Consider the following 16,886-nt stretch of genomic DNA (forward strand, 5'->3'; position numbering starts at 1 on the left):
AAGAGAGAGAGAGAGAGAGAGAGATTATATGTCCCTATTGCTTCTGCATATATTTCTACATGCTTGCAGGACTAGTTAAAATCCCACCATTAGTCACATAAAGAGACACAGCAAATTGACATTAGCAGGTTTCTAATATTAAATAATCTTGCTCAGTAACAGTTTTTATTATGGCCATAATTTACTCATACCTCTGAAAGTGAAACAGCCAGAAATTGAGTTATGTTGTCGCTACCTAAGAAGATTTTGACACTGTAAGCAAAAAGGAAGAAAGATGGCTTTTCCTTTCCCTGACCTCCCACAATTTCTATACAGATTTAAAAAACAGGCTCTGGAATGATTCACACCACTAGCATAGAAGGAGCCTACATTACTCACTCACCATGCCTTGCTCAACGTACTGCTAAGCATGGATGGAAAATGTTAACTAACAAGGCAATACGGTGTTGCACAGTGGTTCCCTGAGTGGTCACCCACAGAGCTGCTTCTTTTAATGTTAGCCCGGCTAACCAGGCTACATATTGTACAAGGAGTTGGGGAAATGATCCGTGAGCACTTGAGGTGACAAATGTTGCTAGAGCTGAGTGTCTACCTGGTCAGAGCCTGGATAGGAGACCTTTAGGACCCCTCTCCTGCAGTTTTACAAAGGAAGGCAAAAATGCCAAAAGCCTCTCATTTGGGGAGAAAATAACTGAGCATAAGCAAGAGGGCACTCTCAGGAGAAAGACATCCCTTAACAGTCCAGCTATACTCAGTCAGTTTGTACCCTGATAACTCGGATAACCCTACTCAGGGTTGCCACGTGAAATAAGGGCCAAGGCTTTCCGTAAGTGTTGCTGGCATGATAAGGAACACCTGCTGAAATTCCTTTTCCCATCTTATTGTTGGTGTTGAAGTTGTTGCTTTATGCCGTCATATTATTTCTGATTTATGGTGACCCTAAGGCCATCCTATCACAGGGTTTTCTTGGCAAGATTTGTTCAGAGGGGGGTTGCTCTTTCCTTCCTCTGAGACTAAGAGAGTGTCACTTGCCCAGGGTCACCCAATGGGTTTCCATGGCTGAGCAGAGATTTGAACCCGGGTCTCCAAGGTTGTAGTCAAATGCTCAAACCACTACACCATGGTGACTCTCCTGTTTCTATACAAACATTAAATGGACTGGAGCCCTGTCCCTTATTTCAGCTGGCAGTCCTAAGGTCAGCAGATTCTTGCGTCCAATAGTTCAGGAGGAAGCAAACATTTGTGTGTGTTGTCCCTGTGTGTGCTGGGGTTGAATAGTAAAGATAGATGTAACACCATCTGAACTGTTGTTATCAAGCCTTTGGTTGCTCTGCACTTTTATTCTTCAAATTAGATCACATAATCTGTGATGTGATCAGTGGTGGCTAACATTTTTAGTAGGTGTACCATACCAGCATAACATCAATACTACTGTACATGGGGCCCATTCATAATACACAATTATGGCACTATGATTCTTTGACTACAATGGTTCCATGCTGTGGAAGCCTGGAATTTGCAGGTGAGCGAAAGGTAGAGAAGTTGGTAGCAATGGTGTACTTGAAAGGAAGGGAGGATTCTAAGCTTGGATCTGATCCATGCCATGACTTGGTGTCCTGATTCTGTATGCCACACAACCTTGTTGCCCCTGCTCTTTGTGTAGTGGGCTGAAAACATAATGCTTGAACACAGAGGTTCAACCATCTTTCTTGAACAATGCATTGCAGAGCTCAGAAATCTGGAGTCTTTGGGTGTTGTTAAGATTCTAGTTCCCATCAGCTGCATCTAGCCTGGCAAGGATCATGAGAGGAGTAGCTCTGTGTGTGCCTCCAGCCCCACTATAGTAGCGAGAATGTTAGCATCGGAAGAGCGAAGAGTAGGGCTCACATTCCCAGTTGCCCATGTTGCATTCTGGTTTGCCCTTTACCAGACATTCTATGAATCTACAAAGTTGTCTCACACAGAGTTCATCTAGTCCAGTCTTGTTCATCTAACTAGAAGGGCTCCCAGTCTAAAGTCCTTTTCAGTCATGTTTCCTGAGATCTTTTTAATGGGAAAGGTCAGTCTGCATCATAGAAGGAGGATTAGGCTTTGAACCCATAACTCCACAGAGACACCAGTCAAGGTAAATAGCAACTAAACCACTGCACTGAAACAGCAACTTAATGGTGGCCAGAAAAGTGCAACTACATGGGTCCAAACCTAGAGGCACAGAAACACTGAACTGGAAAGCACTGCAAGGGCCAGTCCAACCTTGTGCCATGCATTAATACATAACTAAAGCAGTCGTGTGAGATACACTTCCAATCTGTGTTCAAAAATCTTCAAAGGTGAGTTCACTAGCCTCTGAGGCAGCCTATTCCGCTCTTGAAAAGCTCTTCTTAATATTTAGTTGGAATCTCTTTTCTGGTCATTCAAATTCAATGATTTGTGTTCTAGTCTTTGGAGCAGCAAAAGGCAAACTTGCCCCATCATCCACATGACACACCTTCAGATATTTCAAGTTGGCTGTCATGTCACTTCTCAGTTATCTCTTCTCTAAGCTAAACATGTCCCAACCCCTGATCCATTCCTTATAGGGCTTGGTTTCCACACCTTTCACAATCTTCATTGTTCTCCTCTAGACACCTTCCAGCTTGTCAATATTATTCTTGAACTGTGGTGCCTAGAACTGGGCAAAATATTTCAACTTAAATCAGACCAAAACAGGGTAGAGTTGTACTATTATTATCCTCAGTCTGGGCACTATGTTCCTATTGATGCAGACTTGAATTGCTAGTTCTTTTTGGGCCACTGCATTATACTGTTACTCATATTTAGTTTATGGTTTACCAACACCCCTAGATCCTTTTCACATACACAGCTCTCAAACCAGGTGTCATCCATCCTATATTTGTGCATTTCATTTTTCCTACGTATATTTCCATTGGAATCCATTTTGTTAGTTTTGGTCCAGCTCCCCAATCTGTCAAGTCATTTTGAATTCTAATTCTGTCCCCTATATTAATTTAATGTCATCTACAAATCTGATGGGCATGCCCTTTATTCCACTGTACAAGTAATTTATAAAGAGATTAAACAAGCCTGGTCACAGGACTCTGAGACACCCCACTAATCACTAGTGATGGAAAACATTCTAGGATGGTGAGCACTCTTTTAGTTTGGTCCATCCAGTTATAAATCCACTTAGCAATAACACTGCCCATCCTACATTTTACTAGCTTGTCTGGAAGAATACCATGGAATTCTTGTCAAAAGCCTTACTGAAATCAAGGTATATTACAGCCACAGCACTCCACTTGATCCAAACCACTGAATCAACTTGGGGGTCTCATTTAAGGTTTCATTATCAAGGTAACAATTGCCTGCTCCTGGATTCATTAAACAATACGTCACAGAAACACGGCATATCTTCCTTTTTCATACTTCACAATTAGCAGGGAACAAATGTTCATCCATTTTTAAAGAAGCCAAGCAATAATATATTAGCTGTTCCATAGCCATTTCTCTGCTTGTAGTCTCTTCCACCAATGTGTGTGTGTTTGTGTGTGTGTGTATTGATGGTCAGCAATATGAATGCTTCCAAGGAATAATCAGGTGGAGCCCTTTGGCTGCGATTGTTGATTTATAATTCCTGAATCTTGTGTGAAGGTCATGGGAAGGGGGGATTCAGTCACACATATGACATTATTGGAAATGCAAGCCCTGTTTTGTTTAATGTGATTCATTTTCCCAGTGTTTCTGCTTTTAAAAGTTGCTTTACGCAGATATGCAGAAATAACACACTGCTTGGATACATAGTAATGTGATCCAGGATTTTTAGTCAAGTTCTTACGTCAGTTAGGCTAACCCATAAAAATGTTTGTATCTCTTTTTAATTGTGTGCCTTAGTCTCAGGAAATTTCCTCCAGAAGAACAAGCTGACATTGTGGTACTGTGTATCTAATTCTCTAGGATGCCTAGGCACTGGAGAATGAGTTATTTAGCAAAGACTTGTGAGGAAATGCTTGTTTACTTTATTTATTTATTTATTTATAATCATTCTAAGATTTATTTTCCTTTGAAGGTCTTCAGGATAAAGTTTTGAATCTATAGCCACTTGCTTGTTTACTTTAAAGGAGACTGTAGATGGCCAACTGATGCCTAGCCTATAGTCAAAACTTTCATCAAATTTGTTAGCTTGTGGAGATTTCCCCAGCATATGTACTCTACTTGGTAACCTTGACATACTGTACTATATGTGCTCTTGGCTCAGGACTCCTGTGTTTTTTAGATTCTAGTCTGTCATGGTAGGGGAACAGAAGAGCATTTCTTTCTCTAAATCAACTTGGATCCTTGATTCACCAACATGACCTATTAATCTTTCCTGCTGAGACTGGGAGAAGCAGTTCCACGTCATATGCATGATCACCTGCTACAAGCTTTTAGTATAGGATAGACTATAATTTAGGCCCAAGACAGACCACCCCAAAAGGGTGGCCTCCTGATGGCCGGTTTCCCTCCGGAGGAAAGCTGCAGCCACCAAATCGCGTAGCTTCCCTCCGGAGTAAAAAGAACCCGGGTTCTTTTTACAGCACCTGAGTGATGTTGCGAGTGCACCACTGGCGCACTCCTGATGTAAGTGACGCGTGGTGCCATGCGGACACTGTGCAGCACTTACGTCACAATGGCGGTGCACTCATGAAGTAAGTGACGCGTGGTGCCATGCAGATGCTGTGCAGCACTTACATCACAATGGCAGCGGCCGTGTATATGGGACGTTGCCATTAGTACGTCACCACTCTGTTTTAAGGTTAGGGACCGTGCAGTTGGTGTGCAGTCCCTAACCCTAGTATCACTGCTGCCACACCACAAAGTGCCCATCTGTATTGGGCCATAATCACTATTCTTTTGTAGCAGTGATTCCTCTAACATTATTAGCTGGTAGTCATGGAATGTTTGCAAACAAAAAATACAAATGCATATGGAACAAAATGGTCAGAATCAGTTGCCATGCAAGAGGGAGCATTTGTCAGTTGGTGCTGGGAGAAATTTCACCGGATACAGCATAGCAAATGCAGCATAGCAAAAGTGAGGAAGATTCTTAAATAGTACAGAAGCTCAAGGAGTCAAGAGAAAGAGTTCGGAGTGGCAAAAAGAACTGAAAAGATATGGACATGTGGACTGAATCTTAGCCTCTATGCATGTATTGGCTTAATCTTTTTATTTTGAACCAAGCAGCCCGTTCTTCACTTGCAAGTTATTAGTCAATTAAGCAATGTTCTGAGATTGAGCCTCAGTTTAACATCATTTCAGGGCAATGCATCCAAGTGTATGAACACAGATGCATGCAGGGAGGGACATCCAGGCCATAGTTGTTTTTAATTTTTATTTCATGCGTCTATCATTAGCCCTTAGCTTGACTGCAAGTGAAACTCTTTCCTAATTACCTACCAAGAAAATGTTCATAGTTCTTACATCGCTAGCAAAGCCATTCAGTGAAAGCATCAAGACCTAAGTTTCCTGTTACTAAATTCATGTTAAAGAAAACAGAAGCCAGGCTTAAAGTAGCCCAGTAAGCATTACTCTATATCTAAAGAAAGTTCTCCTTTCCAGGTGAAGTTTTAGTTTTATACTGTTTAATCTTGTTTTAAAGGGGGGGGGGGGTGTACTATGTATATATGGATATATTTTAGTCTGTTGTACGTCGCTTTGATTGCTTGGCAAAAAGCGGGATAAAAATAAAATTATTATTATTATTATTATTATTATTATTATTATTATTATTATTATTATTAAAGTTATGTAGCCCAACAGACAGAATGTTCTATGGTACATCCTTAACATAACAGAGAGAGAGAGAGAGAGGGAGGAAAATATTGTTTCTGGAACAGTTGGTGACAAAATTTTATAGGTGCTCTTTCACAAGGAACGCTATTTACATTACCAGGACAACTGCAAAATACACACCATGATGTGGAGACTCACTTGCATGGAGGGAGATTTAATTATCAGTTTAAACAGAGCTCTTTGCAGCATGTAACTTGCTTTTCTAATAGATGTAGAAAGGGAACTGAAATGCTTTGTAACACTGAGGCTGTATTTACACTGCAGATTCAATGCAGTTTGATAACTGCTTTAACTGCCATGGCTTAATGCTATGGAATCCTGGGGTTTGCAGTTCTGTGAGGTATTTAGCCTTTGCTGTCAGAGGGCTCTGATGCCACAACAAACTACAAATCCCAGGACTCCATAGGATAGGGTCATGACAGTTAAAGTGGTGTCAAACTGCACTAATTCTGCAGTGTGGCAGCAGCCTTAGATAGGATATTGTTCACCACACCACTATCCTTTTACTGTATGTACACCGCTGGGTTAAACAGACTTCTCTTCGAAGCAAGAAATACATAGAAATTCTTAGTATCAGAATGAGCGCAATTCAGAGCTTCTAATGACTTATATTGTAATCATGTAACTTTGTTCTTAAAGGCAGCTTGTCCATAGTTGTCCTGCTCCTAACATGGAGAAGTTTGCGCAACAAGGGAGATTCTGTTCTTTGTATGCTCCATCCTTCTTTTAAAAAACAACGCGAAAAGAACTGTTTGTGTACAAAGCTTGCTTTATGCCTGGCCCAGTCATATGCACAAGTTTGTTCACACTTAACAATTGTAGCACTATGATTCTACTTTAACTGCTATGGCTGCATCCTATGGAATCCTGTAGTTTTGTGAGACATCTCTGTTAGAGAGCTCTGGTGCCACAACAACTACAATTTCAAGAATGCCAAGGCAGTTAAAGTGGTGTCAAACTGAGTTATTTCTGCAGTGCACATGCAGCCCAGACAAAGAAATACAATAAGGAAAAAATATGATCTATCGATGCAGTGCCTTTTGATTGTTAAATACTGGAAGTCCTTCTTCTAGAATACCTTTCCTTCCCAATGAGTGGTGATCACTTTGCAACTTGCAATAACAAAGGAGCACAAGGAAATAAGACAGAAGGCTCCTCTTAAATAAAAACACAAAGAGGCTGTTTGGCATGGAATTCTTGGGATTAATTAAAATAGTGTAATCTTTTTCACACAAGGAAATAAAGAATATTGTATTACTTACAGCTAAAGAATTATTGTTTAAAATGAGAGAAGCTTGTTTTTGCAAGAACTGAGGAGCACAGTTGCTGACTGAGGATCTTGGAAATCTCTCATTCATGGGATCACTGTCAGATGAAGCTAACTTGACAGCAAATAACAACAAAGTTGATCAAAACCATGTTCCTGAGTCTACTGGCAGCAGATTTTTTTAAAACTGGCAAACCTAGGTAGTACAAAAAACAAAACGACAACAACAAAAGAGGAGTTGGCACAGTCCCCCCCCCCCAAAAAAAAGATTTAAAATTTTGACCAAATGGGGAACGCTAAATGTGCCACCGATCTCCTTCATTCGAAACCAAAGAAGCAATGCTTCTTTTTTCCTTCAGTATTTTTATTGGTTATTTACACATAACACATAATACAAAATGACACAATACATATTCCACACACAAATTATATTTATGGGCAAAATAAGAACGTATACAAAAAACAGAGCAACAAACTACTAACTGAAAGTTTCCCAAATGATGAGATGACACCTTACATGGTCATATTTTAGTTAACCTTTCATAGAAATAAACATAAAAAGAGAATTTATAAGTAAAGTCGAAGGCTTTTGTGATTGGCATCCATAGTTTTTGGTGGGTTTTTCAGGCTATGTGGCCATGTTCTAGAAGAGTTTATTCCTGACATTTTGCCTGCATCTGTGGCTGGTATCTTCAGAGAATGCTGGCATGGAATAGTGTGTGTGTGTGTGTGTGTGTGTGTGTGTGTGTGTATCTCCAACTCTCACCAGAAAACAGGTTTGTTCTATATTTTACATGACAGCACCTCAAATATTGGTCGACAGCTGTCATGTCACTTCTCAATCTCTTCTCCAGGCTAACATACCCAACTCCATTAACCATTCCTCGCAGGACTTGATTTCCAGTACCTTAACCATCTTTGGCATCCTCCTTCCAGCATTTCCCAGTTTGTCAATATCATCCGTAAACTATGGTGCCCAGTACTGGATGGAGCATCATTTTTGTTTTCCTTGATCTAAACGCTTCTGTTAAGGTAACCTAGAAGTATATTAGATTGTTTTGTATTGTGAGGGTTTTTGTTGTTGTTGTTGTTGGTGGTGCCATGAGCTCACACTTTTGGCACTATAGACTACATGTAATAAACAAACAAACAAACAAACAAATATTTAGCCTGTGGTCTACTACCATCTCTAGATCCTTTCTGCAGACACTGCTGCCAAACCAGGTGTCACTATATTTGTGTATCCTACATTGTGCATCTGCTCTCCTCTCCATATATAGTTTTACATTTATCCCTTTTAAAATTATTTATTCTGTCCCAAATCTCCAATATGGCAAGGCTACCTTGGATGCAGTTTCTTCTCAGGTATTAGCTATCCACCCAATTCAGTGTCATCTGAAAATCTGGTAAGTACCTCCAGCCCCACTTCGTCGTTTAAGTTATTTATACAGATGTCAAAAAACATTGTATCCAGGACAGCAACATGTGGCACCTCACTTATCTCTTCTCTCCAGGATAATGAAAAACCATTAGTAAGCATTTACTGGACAGGGACATATGACAACCAGTTACAAATCCAGTTAACAATAGCAGTATCTAACCCGTATTCTACTAGCCTACGGACAAGAATATTAAGGGGGATCCTGTTGAAATCAAGATAGAGTACATCCACAGCATTCCCCTGATCTACCAAGCTTGTTAAATCTATCAAAAAACAGAGGTAAAATTAGTTTGGCATGATTTGTTTTTGAGAAACCCATGCTGGCTCTTAGTATTTACAGCTTTTCCTTTCTAAATGCACACAGGCTGACCGTTTAATGATCTGTTCAAGAAGGTTTTCTAGTACTGATATCAAGGTGCTTGGTCTGTAGTTTCTTCAGGTCCTTTTTATCCCCTTTTTTTGAAACAGAAAGAGCATTTACTAGCACCAGATACATCAGTAGAAGATCAGAGGACTGCAAAGAGAAGCCATGCACTGGTTCTTTCCTGTAATTATCTGAGGCTAGTCTTGTCCACAATCCACCACCATGATAAGAAGAAAGGCTTTCTAGGAAGGAGGCAATTACGCTCAGGGAGCATTTGCAAGGAAGAATTTATGGACAACTAAGAGTAAATCACCCCTATCTTCCTGCATACTGTCTGTTCCCTGCAAATGTCCCTTCATTCACATTGCCTCAGCAAACAGTGACTTTGGAATACTGATTTGCTGAGGTAGCATTCAGGCTGGAATCCTGATGGGGCATTATGCTACCAGAAGAAGACAGAAGTGGTTGCACTTTTTAGGGGCTGCATCAGTCCCTAAAACAGCCAATCCTTCTGCCAGCACATCTACTCAGCCTTCTCTCGTCCACTTTTGACTTGATGGGCAGGGAGCTAATTATTTATTGCACAATGGGTGAGTTCAAGGACATGGTACCCAATACTCAATCAGTTGTGCATCTGTATCCGCAGGGACGTAGCCGGGGGGGTGGGGTGGTTCTTGGGGTTTGGACCCCCCTTCCGTTAGATAAAATGAATGGTGTGTGCTGCTGCGCCGCCGCACCCAAGCCCCATTATAATGGTGGCACTTAGTCTGGACCCCCCCCTTCCCAAAATCCTGGCTACGTCCCTGGTATCCGGCATAACTAGGCTGGCATATTTGTATTGTGCTAAGAATGTACCGATCTTGTCTGCAGATCTGCCCTAAAAATAATGTGAAAGCTCTTCCAAAATGTCCAACATTGCCACCACTCTCACTAGGCCTGTCATCTGATTAAATCATAGAATCATCGAGTCATAGAGTTAGAAGAGACCACAAGGGCTATCCAGTCCAACCCCCTGCCATGCAGGAACTCTCAATCAAAGCATCTCTGACAGATGGCCATCCAGCCTCTGTTTAAAGACCTCCAAGGAAGGAGACACCACTACACTCCAAGGAAGTGTGTTCCACTGATTTAATCCAATCGTTGATTAAATATTGCAGTCTGACCCTATACATGTTTATTCACTGGATCCCACATGGTCCAGTGGGAATTACTCCAAAGTAAGGGCTTAACTAAATATAATGAACCAAATCCAATAGTTGGTCCCAAATAGAGTAGACCCAGTGAAGTTCTGGGATTAAAACTAGTGCTGCCTTGTATTGTAGCTGGGACTAGCAATGGAGTTAGACCACAGGTACATTTTTGTTCACGCAGCCAACATGGAGTTGTGGGGAGAATTTGCTGGAGATCAGACGATTCAGGAGAAGCTGGGCTCCCACTCTTTGCCCTGCCATACTCCGAGTCAAAACCGAGGAGCAAAGGGGCAATACTTACTCTTTACAATGGTGGTGAAGTTTTTAGCAGGTCCAGTGGGCTTGATTCCTCTCACAACTGTAGTGTGACCAAAGGGCCCAGATCCTTGTCCTCATACGTACTTTACACCCAGTCTGGTATGCTCCCTCCCATGCCTACTCAGGAGAACATCACAGTGATTTCAATTTTAACAGTACATAGGGTCAACCATATCTATTTCAGTTGATCATTCCTAGGCATATTCATGTAGAATTAATTTAAGAAAAGCAGGATATGAATAAAAATAAAATAAAATAATACTTAAGAAAATCATGCTGAAGAAAAAATATCCCCATCGCTGCCACTCACAAAGGACATACCTTTCAGGAGAGCTGTTCCCACTACATGAAAGGGAGGAACATTTGCAGCTTTACAAATACAGCCAGCCCTCCTTATCCATGGATTTTTTTATCCATGGATTCAACCATCCACAACTAGAAAATATTTTAAAGAATATATATAATTCCCAAAAGCAAACCTTGATTTTGCCATTTTTTATAAGATACACTATTTTACTATGCCACTGTATATAATGGGACTTGAACATTCATGGATTTTGGTATCCATGGGGGTCCTGGAACCAAACACCAGTGGATACCCAGGGCCCACCGTAACAATGTTTAACCTTTCATGTCTCAAAAACTTGCATGCAACCAATCAGGCAACATTTTCCCCTCTCCTTATTTTAAATAAGAGAAACTGTAGTCCATTTACAGTAGTTGTCAACAAATTCATTAACCCTGCCCCCAAAAAAGATTCTGTAGGATCATAAAGTTGGAATAGACCACAAGTGCCATCCAGTCCAATTCCCTGCCATGCAGGAACTCACAATCAAAGCACCCCCGACAGATGGCCACCCAGCCTCTGTTTAAAGACCTCCAAAGAAGGAGACCCCACCAGTCTCCGAGGGAGAGTGTTCCACTGTCGAATAGCTCTTACTGCAAGAAAATTCTTTGTAATGTTTTGGTGGAATCTCTTTTCCTGTAGTTTGAATCCACTGCTCCAACTCCTAGTCTCTGGAGCAGGAGAAAATAAGCTTGCTCCATCCTCAATATAACCTCCCTTCAAATACTTAAACAGGGCTATCATATCACCTCTTAACCATCTCTTCTCCAGGCTATACATATACAGATCCCTACATCGCTTCTTATAGGGGATGGTTTCCAGATCTTTAACTGTTTTGGTTGCCCTTCGCTGGACACACTGCAGCTTGTCAATATTGTAGTTCATTAACAACTGATTAATCAGTTAATTCATGAGCCAAATTATTGCTCAACCAGTGTTGCAAATAGTTCCTTCTGAAAGTACATCCTCACAGTATCTTACTACTAGTAAATGTAGAATTATCTCACAGGGCCAGCACTATATGATAAGGCACAGCAAGAGGCAGCTGTCTCAGGCAGCAAATACTGAGATGGGGAGAGAAAGCGGGAGAGAGAAAGTGGCAAGTAGTTTCAGGACAAACATGCAGCCACTGAGCTAACCTCGATGTTTTCCTGTCACCACTATTGATGTCAGATCCAACTAACAGCCTGGCCATCACCTTCTGAATGTGGGATTGTGTGGGATTGAGGGACTCGTCCTTTGTGTCAGGCTGTGATATATCTCTGGTTGCCCTGCCTGTAACATTGCAGACATCAGGCTTCCCTGGTGGTGATGATGTGTTATATTTAATTCTAGCTGTCACCAGAAGATTTTGCAGTAGCTTTCCAGATCCCTGGTGAAACCAACAGTAAGGTCAATGAAGTCAGCTGGCATCTCGGTCCTCAACATGTAGGCTCAGAAGTCAACCTCAGTTTAATGGGACTTTGTTCCTGGTGAGTGTGCACCAAAGAGGAGCCCTGGAATCATTCTGGGAACTAATTTGTGGATGAAGTAAATTCCGGGTGTGGAAAATCTAGAGCTAAATCCTTTCTCAGCTAGTAAACTGTGCCAGGTTTGTGGTGGTGGCGGTGGTAGTGGGCTTGGGTAAGCTTTTGCCCAACATCAACCTACCTCATAGGACTGCAATGAGATAAAATACTGCATTGGACTGCTTGGAATACCAACAAAACAAAACATAAATAAAATAAAAATAAAACAAAAAAAGGGATAGGCCTGGATTCTGTTAGTTCTGAGTATGGTGGGCCTACTGAACCAAGGGGATTTACCTACATGTTGACTGACCATTCAACAATTGAATTGGTATGTCTACACTGTTTGGGACTAGCCACAGTTTGAAATCCAAGTGTGAGGTTTATTTGCACAGGGCCAACAGAGGTGGGTGGGTGGAATTATTAAAGAGCAATGGTCTCTCGGTAGCAATAATGCTTGGTATGTGTAAGTCCCATGTCCATTTCTGCAAGGTTCTCAGCAAAGAGCCACAGCATGGTGTAGTAATCTGAGCATTGGATTAGTACCTCGGAAGACCGGACTCTGAATTCCCACACAGTCATGGAACCAACTGGGTAATCTTGGGCAAGTTGCACACTCTCAACCTAAGAAAAAAAGGCAATGGCAAACTTCCTCTGAATAAATCCTGCTGATCAAACCCTATGATAGGATCACCATAACTCAGACTCAATTTAAAAGCACACAACAACAACAAAGGTTCTCAGTTAATAGTCAGATTGAGAAGGGACCTATCTGAGACTCTGGAAAGCCATTGCAATCATAGTAGATAATACTGAGCTATAGAGCCTAGTAGTGTGATTCCATAAAAATGCAACTTCCACCCTCATACTTCAAATCTCTCTGTCTTTGCCAGGAATTGCCCATTCCATAATGCATACTTATACCACATGTGGACCATCATTGCAAATTGCCATCAAGATATGGCTGGACACAAGGATTAAATGGATGTAAGGAAGATATTCTAACTGAGAAATGTCTTCCGGCACAGAAACTTTACTAAGCCAATCCACCAGGTTCAAGAAAGTGATCCACTGAGTGCATGACCCCCCTCAGTAGCCGGAGGAAGTGTTCATCAAATTCAATACCCTTCCCAAAAAAATCACTAGAAGACAGCAATCCTGAGTGAAAAATGGTACACATGAAGAATTAAATCTATGGATGGAATGAAACTGGAACCAGATGCCATTATTTAAGGTAAGAAAAGCAGAGGAGTAGCTTTGAATAGCTGACCTCCCTCCGGTGATAGCAACAGCTCCACAACTTAAATGGACTTAAATGCAAAGCAGGAACCGGGCTGATCCTGGCAACTGAGGCACAAAGAATAAATAGCACCCCCACCAAACCCCATATCTACAAAGGGCAGGATGCACCCTGAAGTCAGTTGTGCAAGCTTCAGTGAAATGATTGTTCAGGAGAACATCTTGGTGGTGCCACCTTCATTGTGGGTGTCCCTTCAAGTGGCCACAAATTTCATAGGCAAGGAATACTCAGAAGTGGTTTTGATGGTTTGTTCCTCTGAAATACAGCCACAGCATCTAGTACTCATTGACTGTCTCCCATTCAAATACTAACACTCCTCAATGGCACCCAGACTAGTGGCATCACTGAGCAGGTGCAGGAGGATGCATATTGTACCAAGTGTGGAGGGACAAGCATGCCCCTTGTGGATTTGTTGCTGCCTAGCTCACTCCAAGAAGGCAACAGAGGCGGGAGCATCAGTGGCATCACTAGAGGAGGTGAGGGGTGAGGCCCACACAAGGTGACACGCTAAAGGGGTGGCGGTGACACCACTGCTCCTCAAACATCTACCTTTTTGGCAGAATCCGTCTGTGGCATTTGCCTGCTTCCCTTTCAAATGCTTTAAAAGCAGTGGGAGTGGGGTGAAGCTCAGTGGGACAGGAGGGCCCCCCAGAATTTTTTAAAATTAAAATTTCAAAAATTAATGTTTTAAATTTTTGATTTTTAAAAAAAATTGAAATGAAATTTTAATTTTTTAACATTCTTTAAAAAATTATTTAAAAAATACATTTTAACCAAACCTTCACTATGCCTATGTAAATACATTTATTATATTGTAACTGGAAGGTATCGTTTTGTTAGGTGCTTAGGTCACAACTATTAGCATGACATTCAGTGGTATATGGGAATTACAATTTACGAGTAACATTGGTGCAAAAAAGCATTCCCAAGGATTCTGTGTGGTGTGAAATTGGAGGTCAATGGAGGGTGACACCATGACTTGCCGTACTGGGTGACACCAACCTAGGGATGCCACTTGTGAGCATGCCCCTTGTGGCTTTGTCACATGGCCAGCGACAAGGCCATGAGGCGTAAACAACAGGGGGCCATGCTCCCTTCAGCAGTCTCCCAGCACTGGGGGATGAGGGTGAGAAAACCACAAGGGGTGAGCAGCAGGGTGAGCAGGCCATTGCGGCCACCCTTCCTTGGCAGAACCCCCACAAACACACACACACACACACACACACACACACACATACTAGGTGTCACCAAGCCTAGTGATGGCACTGACCCAGACTCTGCCACATGGGACAGTGATCTCCCCATCCCCACACGGAAACTCCTAGGAGGAACTCATAAAGAAGAAGATAAACAGAAAGAAACACCCAACTCTTTTGGTACAGGTTGTGGTTCATCACACTCATGTAATGGCTCTCCTAATCAACCAGACCAGACCAGATGACTAATAGTTTAACCCAATCAAGGGATCTTCTAGCACCTTTGAAACTAAGGAAGGGCTCACCTACACTACGAAATAACCCAGTTTGGAAACCGGATTATTTCCCTGTTGTTCAGACTGATACTCGGTGCAGTTTGCGGGGGGGGGGGGGGGGGGCACTGAAAAGCCAATTTAAACTGTTGTATTTGGCACTGGATCCCTTAGCGGTTCTTTTTTTTAAAAGGACCCCAACGATCCGCATCTCCGATAGTGTGAGTGCATTATCATATCGATTTGAATCGCGCAGCCACCCTTCAGGAAATGGAGGCGCCTCCATTTCGACCCGGAACGAAGGTGAATGGGAACTTACAAACAGGATTTAAATGTCCATGGAGAGACTCGCTAGCTTAAAACACAGTGGGAATGGTGAATCGATTTTGAAGCGAGTCATAGGTGCGAATCTCTCCGTGTGAAAAATGTAAGTGTGGCTGGCCCCTCACTGGAAGAAAGCAAGCTGGTGGCATAAGCTTTGGGAGATGTGAGCCTCCTTCCTCAGATGGAGTGCGGAGTCCAGGGACAGACTTTGGACCTTGAAGATATGTTCAGCTCAGGAAGGGACCTATGGTCTGTCTCTGGACTCTCTCCTCCAGGACATGCATCTACCTGGGAAAATTGAGACAGTAGTTAACAATGGTGCATGCCTGGGCTTATATATATATATATATATATATATACACATAGAAGTGGACTCAAATTTAGAAAAGCCCATGCCACCAGCTTCTTTCTTTTCAAAGGTGCCCCAAAATCCTTTGGCATCCAAACAAACCCTTTGATATTTACCAAATGATCATTATTATCCCCCCTTAAAAAGAAGATCCTCCTCATTCCTCCCCTGATTAAACATTTTAAACAGATGATGATGATGATGATGATGATGATGATGATGATGATGATGATGATGATGATGATGATGATGATAGGCTTCAATGAATTTCCTCAACCAAACACCTTTGGGAGGGAAGTCAGAAAGGAAAAGGAAAGCATCCTCAACATGAATTCAGTCAAAATCCCATCAGGGAAAAAAAGAAAAACAAGAAAAACAAGAAGAAGAAGAGGGGAAAGAAAATAGGAATAAAGGAGGAATGCACCTTTTACTTTCAGGAAGGGACTGGAAAAAAGAAAGAAAGAGGAAAGCAGGTTTGAATGGTCAGATGCCCAAGGTGCCACAACAAACTGCAGTGCCCAGAATTCCCTAGCCTGGAGCCAAGGCAGTTGTTAAAGCAGTGCCAAACCGGGATATCTCTCTGGTGTGGATGCAGGAACAGTCCTCCAACCCCCCTCCAGAATTTTCCACCAAGCCAGGGACCCCTTGATCCCAGATCCCCTTCCAGAGACCCCCCTCCAGAGCCACTTGCCTTTGCAGAGCAGACTCTCCGGCTCTCCTGGCAGAGGAAAGAGGGATGGAGAAAGAGGAGGAGGAGGAAGGCGGCGATGCTTCTGCTGCTGCTGCTGCTGCTGCTGCTGCTGAGAGCCTTGCCTTCCACGTCTCTCTGGGAGCCTCCCGCCGCTGAGGCTGCCATGGATGGCCCCCGCCTGCAGGGGGCGCCCGGGGAAAAGAGGGAGAGCCTGGGAGGGGATCTGGAGGCTCCACACCCACAGAATCCTAGGGTTGGAAGGGATCCCCCAAAGGCCATCCAGTCCAACCCCATTCTGCCATGCAGGAACTCACAATCAAAGAACACACACCCTCAACAGATGGCCACCCAGCCTCTGTTTAAAGACCTCCAAAGAAGGAGACTCCATTCCTCTGGAGATGAAGGAGTGGAGTCTCCTCCTTTTGGGGGGTCTTTAAACAGAGGCTGGGTGGAGAAGCCCTGAGGGTCCTTCAGAGGAAGGAAGGAAGGAA

The 16,886-nt window shown here is 42.5% G+C and overlaps 1 protein-coding gene across 1 annotated transcript in view; it reads right to left on the reverse strand.

Annotated features, from left to right (window-relative positions):
• LOC149316615 (protein FAM163A-like) overlaps positions 1 to 16,443 on the reverse strand; it is a 135,083-nt gene extending 118,640 nt beyond the window's left edge. The window contains exon 1 of the mRNA XM_089515927.1: positions 16,396 to 16,443. The gene's annotated coding sequence lies outside the window, so the exon portion shown is untranslated. The remainder of the gene's footprint in view (positions 1 to 16,395) is intronic.
• Between the last annotated feature and the right edge of the window lie 443 nt (positions 16,444 to 16,886).

This window comes from Sceloporus occidentalis, unplaced genomic scaffold (assembly GCF_023333645.1).
Source record: "Sceloporus occidentalis isolate IW3139 unplaced genomic scaffold, rSceOcc1.0.p SCAF_3, whole genome shotgun sequence".
Lineage (NCBI taxonomy): Eukaryota > Metazoa > Chordata > Lepidosauria > Squamata > Phrynosomatidae > Sceloporus > Sceloporus occidentalis.